This window comes from Coregonus lavaretus, assembly GCF_964263955.1.
Source record: "Coregonus lavaretus genome assembly, chromosome: 8".
In the NCBI taxonomy this organism is placed as follows: Eukaryota; Metazoa; Chordata; class Actinopteri; order Salmoniformes; family Salmonidae; genus Coregonus; species Coregonus lavaretus.
In genome coordinates, this window is record NC_139995.1 from 44147781 (window position 1) to 44161454 (window position 13674).

Genomic DNA, 13674 nt, shown 5'->3' on the forward strand with positions numbered 1-13674 from the left:
ACTAGGATTAAATGTCAGGAATTGTGAAAAACTGAGTTTAAATGTATTTGGCTAAGGTGTATGTAAACTTCCGACTTCAACTGTACAGTACCAGTCAAAAGTTTGGACACACCTACTCATTTAAGGGTTTTTCTTTATTTTTTACTATTTTCTACATTGTAGAATAATAGTGAAGACATCAAAACTATGACATAACACATATGGAATCATGTAGTAACCACAAAAGTGTTAAACAACTCCAAATATATTTTAGATTCTTCAAAGTAGCCACCCTTTGCCTTGATAACAGCACTGCACACTCTTGGCATTCTCTCAACCAGCTTCATGAGGAATGCTTTTCCAACAGTCTTGAAGGAGTTCCCACATATGCTGAGCACTTGTTGGCTGCTTTTCCTTCACTCTGCAGTCCAACTCATCCCAAATCATTTCAATTGGGTCAGGGGATTGTGGAGGCCAGGTCATCTGATGCAGCACTCCATCACTCTCCTTGGTCAAATAGCCCTTACAGCCTGGATGTGTGTTTTGGGTCATTGTCCTGTTGAAAAACAAATGAGAGTCCCACTAAGCGCAAACCAGATGGGATGGTGTGTCGCTGCAGAATGCTGTGGTAGCCATGCTGGTTAAGTGTGCCTTGAATTCTAAATAAATCAATGACAGTGTCAACAGCAAAGCACCCCCACACCAGCACACCTCCTCCTCCATGCTTCACGGTGGGAACCACACATGCGGAGATCAGCACACAATGGCATGTAGGGGTAGTGTATTACTGTGATGGGTGATTTAGAAGGAGTCAGGCGCAGGAGGGTAAATCACAGAATAACTGGATTTATTCCGCAACACAAGGCTACGCAGTAAAGTGTCAAAACACTCCAGTGCGCAAAACAGGCGCACTGAAAACAACAAGGCACACAGGGAAAAAATCCCGGCGATACAAAATACTAGGAGCACCACCGAGCTTCTCTAACGTCCCAACAAACAATCACACACAAAGACAAGGGGGCAGAGGGAACACTTATACAGGAACTGATGAGGGGATATGAACCAGGTGTGTGTAATAAACAAGACAAAAGAAATGGAATGATGAGATGAGGAGCGGCAGTGGCTAGAAGGCCGGTGACGACGAATGCCGAAGCCTGCCCGAACAAGGAGAGTCGGCAGCTTCGCAGGAAGTCGTGACAATTACAATGTAAAATATGTATGTATCCTATAGCACCACGTGTGTATATTTTCATTTACAATTTAATTCATAATAAAATTACATTATTATTGTACACTAGCCTACTCGACACAGTAAATTATATTGCCTACGTGCTTTCGACAATACGTTATCAACTCGTTATCAACGAAAAGTACTTTTTTTCAAATAAACCAAACCAACACACTAGGCCTAAATATTTCCTAACGACATCACAACTTAAATATAGCCTACTTACTCCTCAATCGGATCAAAGACAACTTGGTAATTCTTTTCATCGTCTCTAAGGAAACTATCTGGGGCAGGCATTCTCGAAAATCGCGTCTGCCGCTTGTAAAAAACAAACAAATGAATGTCTGTGTCGCCCCTGAGCTCTCAAATACCGTGCCCTTCTCTCACTCTATGAATGGTCACTGCTATCCGGATTCCTTGGGACGCCCCTACCCTGAACCCTAAACTATAACCCTTAACTAACACTAAACTTAACCATTTTACATTTATACTTGATTGAGGTAGGGACATCCCAAGGATTCCGAATAGCACGGACCCTCTGGGAAAGCCTATAAACTCTTCTATTTGACTGAAAGCCATGGACACAACTCTTATTGGTTGTCTGATACTGGGAACTGGTAACAACACAGTCTGTGATTGCTTAACAACATTTAGATCTGCATACAGCGAGATATGATAACATACCATCCCATGAGGTGTTGAGGGAAAGACAGATTACCTATAGATTGGACATCATCTTTTCTAGGCCATTAGCGATAACAGGAAATACACAAGCCATAGGCTACACAATAGCTCAAGGTGGCTACATCGGAATGTCGGCTTGCACGGGAAAAATGTTAAATTTCTAACATTTATGGTTGAGATTTAATTCATATAAATATAAACTATGCACCTTATGACTTTCATTAACACGCAGGTGTCACACAGAAGTTAGTAAGGCAAAGTATGACGACATGTTAGTTACACGTTCAATGGTAGGCAACAGCCACACGGAGGTACTGTTTTCTAGGTTTATTAACACGCTGTGGTCACGCAGACATTAGTATCATGTCATGTCAGTCAGACGTTCAATGGTAGGCGACAGCCACACAGTGGTACGGTTGCCTAGGCTTAATTCTATTTTTATTTATACTGGCCCCCCGTGGGTAATCGAACCCACAACCCTGGCGTTGCAAACGCCATGCTCTACCAACTGAGCTACCTCCCTGCCAGCCATTCCCTCCCCTATTCTGGGCCAATTGTGCACCGCCCCATGGGTCTCCCAGTCGTGGCCGGCTACAACAGAGCCTGGATTCAAACCAGGATCTCTATTAGCACAGCAATGCAGTGCCTTAGACCACTGCGCCACTCGGGAGAGTAGGAATCACCACCCCATTCCACTACTTTGACCCTAACTGATCCTACACCAGGCCGATGGCCTGGGAGGACTCTTTCCTTAAAGCTTCCTTCAACACTTAAAGCTACAATATGTAAGTTTTTGGGCGATCCGACCAAAATCACATAGAAATCAGCTTCAAACAGCTGAAAATACAATATTTTTGGTTATGGAACAGATATTTCACAGCAGTTTAGATGGTATAATGATTATCTACACAATTATTGCTTGTTTTGGGATTTCTGCATAATGGAGCATGAACTCTTCTGCAGTAAAACCTCGTACACCCAAGTACTTCTCTGCAGCTGCCATCACAACATCTATTTTCTGTGATTTACATTATATTTCTGTGGTACAGCTGATAACCATGGCAATGAATGCTAAGAAGCCAACCTTACTGAAGCACAAATTCAGATCACTCTGTATTGGCCTAAGCCAGCATTTCTCAAAATCGGTCCTCAGGCCCCCAAGGGGTGCACATTTTGTTTTTTGCCCTAACACAACACAGCTTATTCAAATTATCAGAGCTTGATGATGGGTTGATGATTTGAATCAGCTGTGTAATGCTAAGGCAAAAAACAAAACATGCATCCCTTGGGGTCCAGAGGACCGAGTTTGGGAAACCCTGGCCTAGGCCTACTAACCCTTGATCAATCATCCTATACTCTCATCACTGCCTCAGCACAAGACACCTTCTGTTCTACTCTGACCCTGGCAACCTTAACCTGTCTCTTTCGCACCAGGCACTTCTGAAGCCCAGCAACATGGGCACCCACACAATTGACACACACCGTTTTTTCCACCAATACTACACATTCCTTTGTCCCATGCCCTGCTGCATACTTCCACACTTCACAGTTCACCATAACAATGGACGCTGTAGCTGGGTGTCTGCACCGATGTGAAATCGAAAAAGAAGCACAGTCAGTCACCAGCATAGACTTAGATAGATATCACATTATGGCGTCTGTGAGAGCATGGGCAGCGCCATTGAGGCCATCTCCATTTTGAAGGAGTTAATTTTCTTCTTCGACTACTTCTATGAGTTGGCAAATAAACTGAAAGGGTGCATACTGCCACCTAGAGTGTGTGGTTTGAACAGGTATAAAGCCAAGTTTGGCTACTTACTGCCACTTGCAGTTATGGAATGTTTGCTCACAAGTATATTTAATTGGCTAATCCCTCCTGATGATCGTGTAGTATCTGAACAGTTTATAATTTTGGCTGAAGTTTGCAAATGGTGAGTTAGTTGAACTTTACTCTGCTTTGCTGAAACATCTGGAAAGCATTACTATAGGGGCCCCCTAAAACAGTGGACATGGGGATATGTGGAGGCCAGGGATTGGTCTATTCAAAACACCCATCTTATGTTACATAGGATATATACCAGGTTTTGAACAAAGGATGGAGAGAATAATCATATTTGAGATTGGGTTAGTTGTTCTCCAGATTCTGCAGAAATCTGTAAATTGACGCTGAAATCTTTTGATATAATAAACCTTTATAATCAAAGTACAGTGTCAGCGGATTCCTTGTCAACGCAGCATATCAGCATCGTTGTTCGGCCACCACAGAAATTGGCGACGAGGATCTTTGGACGTGTTGCGTCTGTTTCAACGTTCCATCATGGGCTGCGAGCTGACTTTTTCTACAGAGGCCGGCAGATAAGGTGAGCTTTCTCACAACTTTGGGCGCTGGTCAGTTTGTGTGCCTGTGTGTGCGTTGGGGGATGCACCGTTAAGTACTTGTGTGTGCGCCTTGCTGTTATTTGCTGTGGGATGAGAATCCGTTCTAAATTTCTAAAGTTGTTTGCGTTGAAAACAACGCAAACAGGGGGGAGTAAGAATATAATACAGGATAAAAGGAAAAACAGGAATTGATAACACTGGGCCCAGGGATATTTGGCTTGAATAAAATTAAAGGGAAAAGGAATAAAATAACGGAATAGAATGGAAAAGGAACTAAGGAAAAATGTATACTGTTAGGACGTCGCTGATCTACGGAAGCCCTCAAACGAGGCGATCATTAAGATGGGCCACAAAATCCTGAAGAGTCACTAGGTGCATTTTCAGGTCAGTCCAAGGGACTGGAGGTTGTAGAATACACATTCAATTGTATGTTACCTCTCGGTATATAGTTGACGAGGTATATGTCCAAAGTAGCCTCTCATTGAATATCTGCAACTCAAGGTAGCACAAATTTAGGAAGGAATATAAAGGAAATAGGAGCGACGGAAGCATGCTTTTAAGGACCGTATGATATGGATGCATTCTTTTCATGTGTGTGTGAGGGAAAGAGAGTGTGTGTGTTGGCGCAAAATAAAGAGGTCTCTGTTGTGTTTCAGCTGTGTGTCGACTCATGCTATGATAAGATTTATGTTAGAGATATATACATATATATGTTTTGGTTGAGAACAGGGGTTTTAGTTTTTGTAAGGAAATATGTTAATTACGGTTAAAACCTTATGAGTCTCCATTTGAGAGAACGTTTTCAAAACATTGTTCAAATCTATGAGCCCCCGGGAGGACGTTATGATTGTATAGAGAGGATTCGTTTTAAACATTGTTAAAATCTATGAGCCCCCGGGAGGACGTTATGATTGTATAGAGAGGATTCGTTTTAAACATTGTTAAAATCTATGAGCCCCCGGGAGGACGTTATGATTGTATAGAGAGGATTTGAAATGGATAAGAAAATAACTATAAATCTGCAGATTATAGTAGAATAAGTGAAGATAGTAAAGTTAAGAAACTTCGAAAAAGGATTTGTGTTCTGTTTTGTGTTGATTTGTGTGTTTTGTTCAGTGTTACTGTTTGTCTGTGTTAGAAAGAACGGAGGGACAGCTGGTCTGTTTGCTGTCTGACTTAGAGAAAAGTTACTGTGGGAGAGCTCCTCTCACCTTGAAATCGCACTAGCAAATGAGCTGCGCATGTGTGGGATTTTATGAGTTTAGAGTTACACAGAGCAAATATGCCACTCCCCTGCCTGCACTGAGCTGCTGGGAGACGCAGACTTAGAGCTGAAAAATAAGGAGGGGGACTTTGAGTACACACGAATAAAGTATTCTGTTTGTTAAGTGGCTGTTGCTTAACTATGAAACCATTTCATTGAGATTCATTGAATTTATAAATGAGAGTTATGTTGACGGATTAAAAGTAAAGAAAGAAAGAAAGAAAATAAAATATTATTGCGCTATTTATAATATTCCTGAGTTAAGCTGTTTGCTTATTTCTTAGCGTGAATGTGAACATAGGTATGTCTAAAAGGGTATTGTATGGTTGAAATAACACAGTGAGTGGATAAAATACTAAATTCTTGTCTGTTTCTTTTGTTCTCCTGTGATGTGAGAAACGAGAAGGAGGAGACAGAGAGAGAGGAGGTGCTGACCAGTGCGTTACGCGACAGCGTGTGCTGCCCCGGATCCAGTCCAATTAAGGCCAGTACTGTTCTATCCACAAACTTACTTTCCCTTACAGGATATAATAGATACATTGTGTATGCATAGAATATTTCATGTTGTGACCATTTGACAGGGACTTGGCAACAGACTGATCAATTGATGTAATTGAGAATTGCACATTAGGGTTTTTTGTGCATGAGTTGTTTTGATTAGAGTTGTGTAGGAAATCCAGCACTGAGATTATTCTGTAAAATTAAATTGATTGGGTGCTTATTAAGCAATTGGTTTGTGGGTGCTGTAGTGTTGCTGGATTACAGGTCTTTCTTTTTTGATTGCTCTGAAGTTGACTCGTTTCCTTTACTTTTCTTTATTGGATGTGGTAAGATTGCCACTAATCAATAATTTGGTAAAAATAAAAATATATAAAAAAAAAAAAATTGTTGTATTTTTTGGTTTACAAATTAATTAGTTTAAAATAATAATAATAATAATACAATAATTCACAATAAAGGAATATAAAAGAGTTGTTACAATGCGGAAAAAGGACATCAAAACTACGAAAGTAATTACTCCTGTTGATGTAGTACAAAATAGTAATCCTCTAGTTAATGGTATTGCAACGTTATCTGGAAAATGGAATAAACGTTGGCCTGACATTGAACAACCATGGCCAGTGGAAGGGACTCTTAACCCAGAAGTAATTAAAATAATGCAAGTGCTTGTGACAACATATAAGGCAGTTCAAAAGAAGGGGAAAAAAGGGGAACAACATAAAGAAAAGAGACAAAGAGAGCTGGGTGTTCTTAAGTTGTTTGAAAATGAGGGACAAAAACTGATAAAAGATACAAAAGATAAAAGAGACAGAGGTATAGAGAAAATGGCAAAAGAGGCGAAGATAACAGAAAAACTAATGGCAGAAGTCAATACACCTTTCTCACATACGGATTCAGCAAAGAGGCCCCCACCTTATGAGGAAGAAGTAGAGTTTAAGGACGTCTATCCTCAGCTTCCAATGATCATTCAGGAGGGTGATTATTGCATCAGAGATGAAGATGAACTAATAATAGAGAGAGGACAAGCAGAAACAACCATAAAGATGAATCCGAACTCCAAAAGTAAGAAGAAAACGACATGTCTGGAAACTAAGGGTAGAGTGAGGTTCAGGAGGATGGAATTTGAAGATGATGATGATGATGATCAGAGTGATTCAGAAGAGATCATGGGTGGATATGACCCTGTGATCAGACAGAGATTGGCCAGAGCGGAAAGAAGGGTTGATGGAAGTTGGAAGAAGAAGGATACAAGAGATCCGAGCTCTGATGAAAGTCAAGATGAAGACAGCGATGAAGATTTGGAGATTAAAGGTGCTTCATGTTCAAGAGGATTTTATTCTACAATGACTAGCACAGAAGAAATAGAAAGAGATATGGATCTATGCATATCATGCTTGGATAAGGCGAATAATTTAGAAGAAGTAAGAGAATTGGAAGAACAACTCAAGAAGTTGAAGATACAGAAGGAAAAACTGCTGAAAAAAGAATCTCAAATATTGGAGAGGAAATATATATTGCGGCCAAGAAAAGGGAGCACGAGTAAGAAGATGATGCCAGTGATAATTCGAGGACAGAACCTGGAGTATACGCCTTTGCAGAATACCGATATGTCCGATATACTTGAGAAGCTGCCTACTCTTCAAGATGGAGCATATCCTTGGATTTCTAAGTTGGAAGAAATTACGGTGGGAACACAGTCTGCCATAGGAGACATTAAGAGACTTTTGGCTAATCTCCTTGGGATTCCAGGTATGGAAGACATTTTTCAGAGAGCTGGACTTAATTGATAAGTGGGGACTGCGGTGAATGATCCTGAGTTGTTAGCTGCAAGTAGAAATCGGCTGTGGAGAGCACTGAAAGATACGTTTCCAACAAATGTGCATCCTGACAACATTCTGATTGACCCACTAGGACAACAAGAAAATCAGAGAGCCTATGTATCAAGAGTTCATCAAGTGTGGAGAAATATTACCGGAAATGATCCAGATGTGAGTCAAATAGAGCAGTCAATTTTGCGAGCTAAACTGCAGATGTAAGTAAGTAAGGAGCAAACTGGCAGAGGTGGTTGGACTTGGAAGCATGACAAAAGGTGTCTATACAGTTCATATAGCCCATCAAGTGGATCTGTACCGGAAAAAGGAACACAACCAGAAAGAACAGGACCAAGAAACTCTCAGAAAACTCAATCAAATACAACTGGTGGAGAATAAGAAGACGGAGAAGAAACAGGCTTTGGTTATGCAGAATCAGTGTTCACCAAATCAACAATCACTGCCACAGCTTCAACCGAACCAGGTCCAACCGCAATTGTACCAGCCACCACTAGTGGGAACAGTTGTTTCATATCCACAGCCAGTTTCTGGACAGACACAGAATTGGAGAGGAAGAGGACGAGAAGGCTTAGAAAGAGGAAGAGGAGGAAGATTTAAGCCATACTTCCAGAAATCTTCAGAAGTGTGTTATAATTGTGGACAGGTTGGTCACATTGCCCGTGAGTGTAATGGGCCAGGAGGAAACACCAGAGGGAATTTCAGAGGAAGATACAGGGGCCAGTCAAGATCATTAGGAGGACCGGTGAACCCTTATAGGGGCCCGGAGCAAGGATTCTAGAGGTGCCCAGAAGACCCGAAGGGGGGTTGTCAGCTGGTAGCATCAGGACCGGAAAAAGATCCAACAATTGAGGTGAAAGTAAACAATCGACCATTGGAAGTGATGGCGGATAGCGGAGCTGCTTTCACCTGTGTTCGGCCTGAAGATGCTACACATCTCCCCATGTCCAATCAACTGATTCGGACAATCGGATTTGAGGGAGTGAAACAGCTGATTCCTCTTACGGAACCAATTGAGCTCTGCTATAAAAATCAGAAAATTACAATACCCATACTGGTATCGGAACATACACCTATTGCATTGTTGGGAAGAGATGCATTGTGTAGATTGAATTGTACAATAAAATGTACGCCAGACGGCTGTCTGGTAGAAGTGCCAAAAGAAAAGGTTTACCAATTGTTGATGACGACAGAGATGGACTCTTCTTCAGTATTTTGGATTGGAAATCTCAGTGCAGATTTTTTGAAGCAGGCTAAGATATGGGAGAAATTCATTGTGGCAAACATGCCAGGTGCGAGGCTTCCGGAATATCCATTTCATTGTACGCTGAAGTATTTCAAGAATGCTGCCCAATCGAACTCAGAGGAATGGTTGAGTCATCAACCAAAGAAAGTTCAACTCAGCTCATGTTGCATAATTTTAGGACCACAAGGAGCAGCTATGAAGATAAACACAGACGATTATCTGGATAAAGAATTTGAGATTGAGAAGAGTGTGCCACATGTGACCTTGTTGGTTTCTGAAGACTATGAGCAGAAGCATATAGGAGAAATGATGACAGAAGCAGAGAAAGCTGTTTTCGTACCAATGAAAGAGAATTTGGTGATTTGGAGGAGTGAAGATCAGCGATTTCTCAAAATCATGATTTCGGCTCAAGGACAAGGACAGCCACAAGCTGTACGGATGACACATGAATCTATTTGCAGTGCGAAGATGGATTCAGACTCTATGAAAGAGGAGATGTTGCAACAAGTTCCAGAAGGTTTGTGGTCTCAACACAGTGCCGATATTGGACTTGTGAAATCAGCCCAACCGGTGAAAGTTGAACTTCGACCAGGAGCCAGACCTCCTTGGAAGAATCAGTATCCATTGAAAGATTAAGCAATCCAAGGGATCGGACCACAAATTGAAGGACTTTCGAAAGCAGGTGTTTTGAAGACAATACAAAATCCTCAGAGTAACACACCTTTGTTGCCTTTGAAGAAACCCGATGAGACTTATCGTATGGTTCATGATTTGAGAGCAGTGAATGAAGTAGGGACCTTTGAAAGCTATGGTTAAAGATACTGGGAGTGGTCAACTCCATAGCAATCTTTCCTGGACACAGGAAGGCCTTGTAGCATTTGAAACGATCAAACAGAGGCTACAGGAAGCACCTGCACTCACACTACCAGACTACTCTAAGAATTTCTTGCTATATGTGTCTACTTCTACTGGAGGTAAATATGCATGTGCAGTTCTTTGTCAGCCGACAGGTACAGGGACGAATCCTCAACCTATTTCCTACTACTCTACTGCCTATTCAGAAGTAGAACTAGGGCTACCACTGTGCTACAGAGCAATGGTGGGAGTATATTCAATGTATGACAAAGCATCATCTGTTACGATGGGTTACCCAGTAAGAATTCTTACCCATCATAGTCTCAGAAATCTTCTGAACTATGGAAAATATACATTGACTATGCCTAGGCTCAGAGACTATCATAGGCTCTTAGAGCAGGAAGATGTCACCCTAGTGAGGTGTGATACGGTGAATCCAGCTGAGAATTTGCCAACTTCAGAGGATGGTGAGCCACATGATTGTGTTCAAGAAGCAGAGAAATACTCGAGGCTTAGATCAGATTTGCAAGCCTTTCCATTACGTGAGGCAGACCTGGAGTATTGGACTGATGGATCTTGTTATCGTGTGGGAGATAAATTGTGTGCTGGCTATGCAGTAGTTAAAGCTCAATGAACTGGATTTGTTGTTGAAAAGGCTGAAGTAATACCACAGCCTGCGTCCGCACAACTTAATGAACTTGTGGGGCTAACAGAAGCGTGTTTGTTAGCAGAAGGAAAGCGAGTGACGATATATACTGATTCTGCATATGCACATAGTGTATGTCATTTGTTTGGAGCAGTGTGGAAAGGTCGAGGGTTTAAGAAAACGGATGGTTCTCCGATGCAACATCACGCGCAAATAATGAAATTGTTGCATGCTATGATGAAGCCTAAAGAGATAGCGATAGCTAAGTGTGCAGCTCATAAAACAGATGTGTCAAAAGTCACACAAGGAAACAAAGCTGCTGATGAAGCTGCAAAAGCCGTCACAGGAGCAGACAAATTGGGCAAGGTTTTTCTGGTCACTCATGGAGTGGACTTGGAAGACAAAATTACGCTTAAGGATGTGATTTTGATGCAGGAAGCTGCTTCTACGATTGACAAACAGTTATGGCTAGACCGAGGTGCTGTCAAAGATGCTACTGGTCTTTGGAGAAACCATGAGGGGTTGATAGTAGCGCCTCTAGACCTATTAGGCCTGATGATTCAGGAAGCACATGGGTTAGCTCATGTTGCAAGGGGGGAGGTTAGGAGAAAGATCACAAAGGAGTATGGTTTTTGGGCACCATATTTGCTTGAACAGGTTGACTATGTCATAGGCAGGTGCACAATCTGTCTGAAAAATTATGTTCGCAGGGGTGTGACTGTTCTTCCTGGTCACATTCCTACACCGAGAGGTCCTATGCGTGAGTTGGTTATCGACTTTGTTGATATGATAAAACCAGTTGAAGGGAAAAGATAAATGCTGGTGGTTGTAGACAGATTTTCACGATGGCAGGAGGCATGCCAAGCGAAAAGAAGCTCAGTCGGTTGCAAAGTTTTTGTGTAAAGAAGTCATAAGCAGGTGGGGATTTCCCGATTGAATATCCTCAGCTAATGGGAAAGAGTTTTGAGGATAAATCAGTGAAATTGATTTTTCAAAAAAATTGAAAAAAAAAAAAAAAAAAAAGTCCGACCAAAATTTTACGAAAACTAGGGTTGAAGTAACTCTAGGAAATTTTGAATATCCGATCATTTTTCACATTTCTTTGCATATTATTGTGATATTTAGTATTTTCTTAGGAATCAAAGGGGGGAAATGGAATGTGATTCATTTTATATATCATTTTGATATTATTTTTGATATTGATGTTTTAATTTGCATGTGTTGTTTTGCAAAAGATACTGGTTGGTGTTTTCTTTTCTTCCAGAAGAATATGGGGATGTGTAGAGTGGGATTCAAATACTCAAACATGGACAATATGAATGGACTGGAGAAAGTTGAACAAGGAAGGTGTGGAAATGTTCAGATTCCATCATCGACGTTGCATTAAAAGTCGACACTGCTGAGGAGCTGCAGTGTAGTGGACTACATTCCAGTGTCTGCAATGATATATAGACATATTTGCATGTGTAACACATAATTTGTGTAATATTCTTTCTGTATTAATTTTTGGAAGAATTATGTTTTCTGTGGTTGGGTACATGTGGGGACCTCAGAGGTTTTTGTTTTTTTCGTGGATGCTTAGGGATATTGGGTCTAGGCAGGGTCAGAGAGAATCCACAGGAGGGTCCAATGGGTCGACCAGCCTGAATGTGGACATTTTTGATTTTATTTTGTTTTCTGGGGTTTTCATGTGTATTCAATTGCATCATAGCTTAAAATGCATTGGTAAAGATTTATAAATTGATCTGGAGTACTTAGGTGGTCGCCTGGGGCAGAGGGGCCATGAGAGAATTTTCCTGTCTTGATTGATTGATGGATATTTGGAATGAAAGCTGCCAGACAGGTTTTTCGCTCTCACACTCCATAAAAATGTGTTCACACTCCATGAAAATTTGTCTACACAAAAATGTGTTTACTCTTCATAAATTTTGTTTTATTGCTAAAGTTACTCAAGAAGCCTGATGTAATAAAAATTGTTATTTGTCATAATCCTATTCTTTTTGTTTTCGAGACTTAATTAGTCTCGAAGGGGGGAAATATGTAGTATCTGAACAGTTTATAATTTTGGCTGACGTTTGCAAATGGTGTGTTAGATTAACTTTACTCTGCTTTGCTGAAACATCTGGAAAGCATTACTATAGGGGTCCCCTGAAACAGTGGACATAGGGATATGTGGAGGCCAGGGATTGGTCTATTCAAAACACCCATCTTATGTTACATAGGATATATACCAGGTTTTGAACAAAGGACGGAGAGAATAATCATATTTGAGATTGGGTTAGTTGTTCTCCAGATTCTGCAGAAATCTGTAAATTTACGCTGAAATCTTTTGATATAATAAACCTTTATAATCAAAGTACAGTGTCAGCGGATTCCTTGTCAACGCAGCATATCAGCATCGTTGTTCGGCCACCACAATCCGAATGGAATCATGTGATCCTTCCTTAACCCATAGGAAGTCCCACCAAGTTGACTACTTCAAAATTGTGAAAGTCCTCAATGGCGCTGCCCATGCTAAAACAGGCTTTTGGGAACTAGAGTCCTCTATCTATCTCTATGGTCAACAGCATCCTCTTCTTCTTCGTTGGGGTTTTTCTGCTGTTGGCATCCAAAGTTATTGGTGCATTACCGCTACCTACTGTGCTGGAGTGTGAGCCAGAGACAGGGAGGAACTAAATCTTACCTGCAAGCCCCACCTCGACTAACCTGTACCCCAGCACACACCCTGTATATAGCCTCGTTATTGTTATTCTATTGTGTTATTATTTATTTATTTATTTTTTACTTTAGTTTATTTAAAAAATATTTTCTTAACTCTTTTTTTTCTTATAACTGCATTGTTGGTTAAGGGCTTGTAAGTAAGCACTTCATGGTAAGGTCTACCTACAGTCGTGGTCAAAAGTTTTGAGAATGACACAAATACTAATTTTCACAAAGTCTGCTGCCTCAGTTTTGATGATGGCAATTTGCATATACTCCAGAATGTCATGAAGAGTGATTAGATGAATTGCAATTAATTGCAAAGTCCCTCTTTGCCATGAAAATGAACTTAATCCCCAAAAA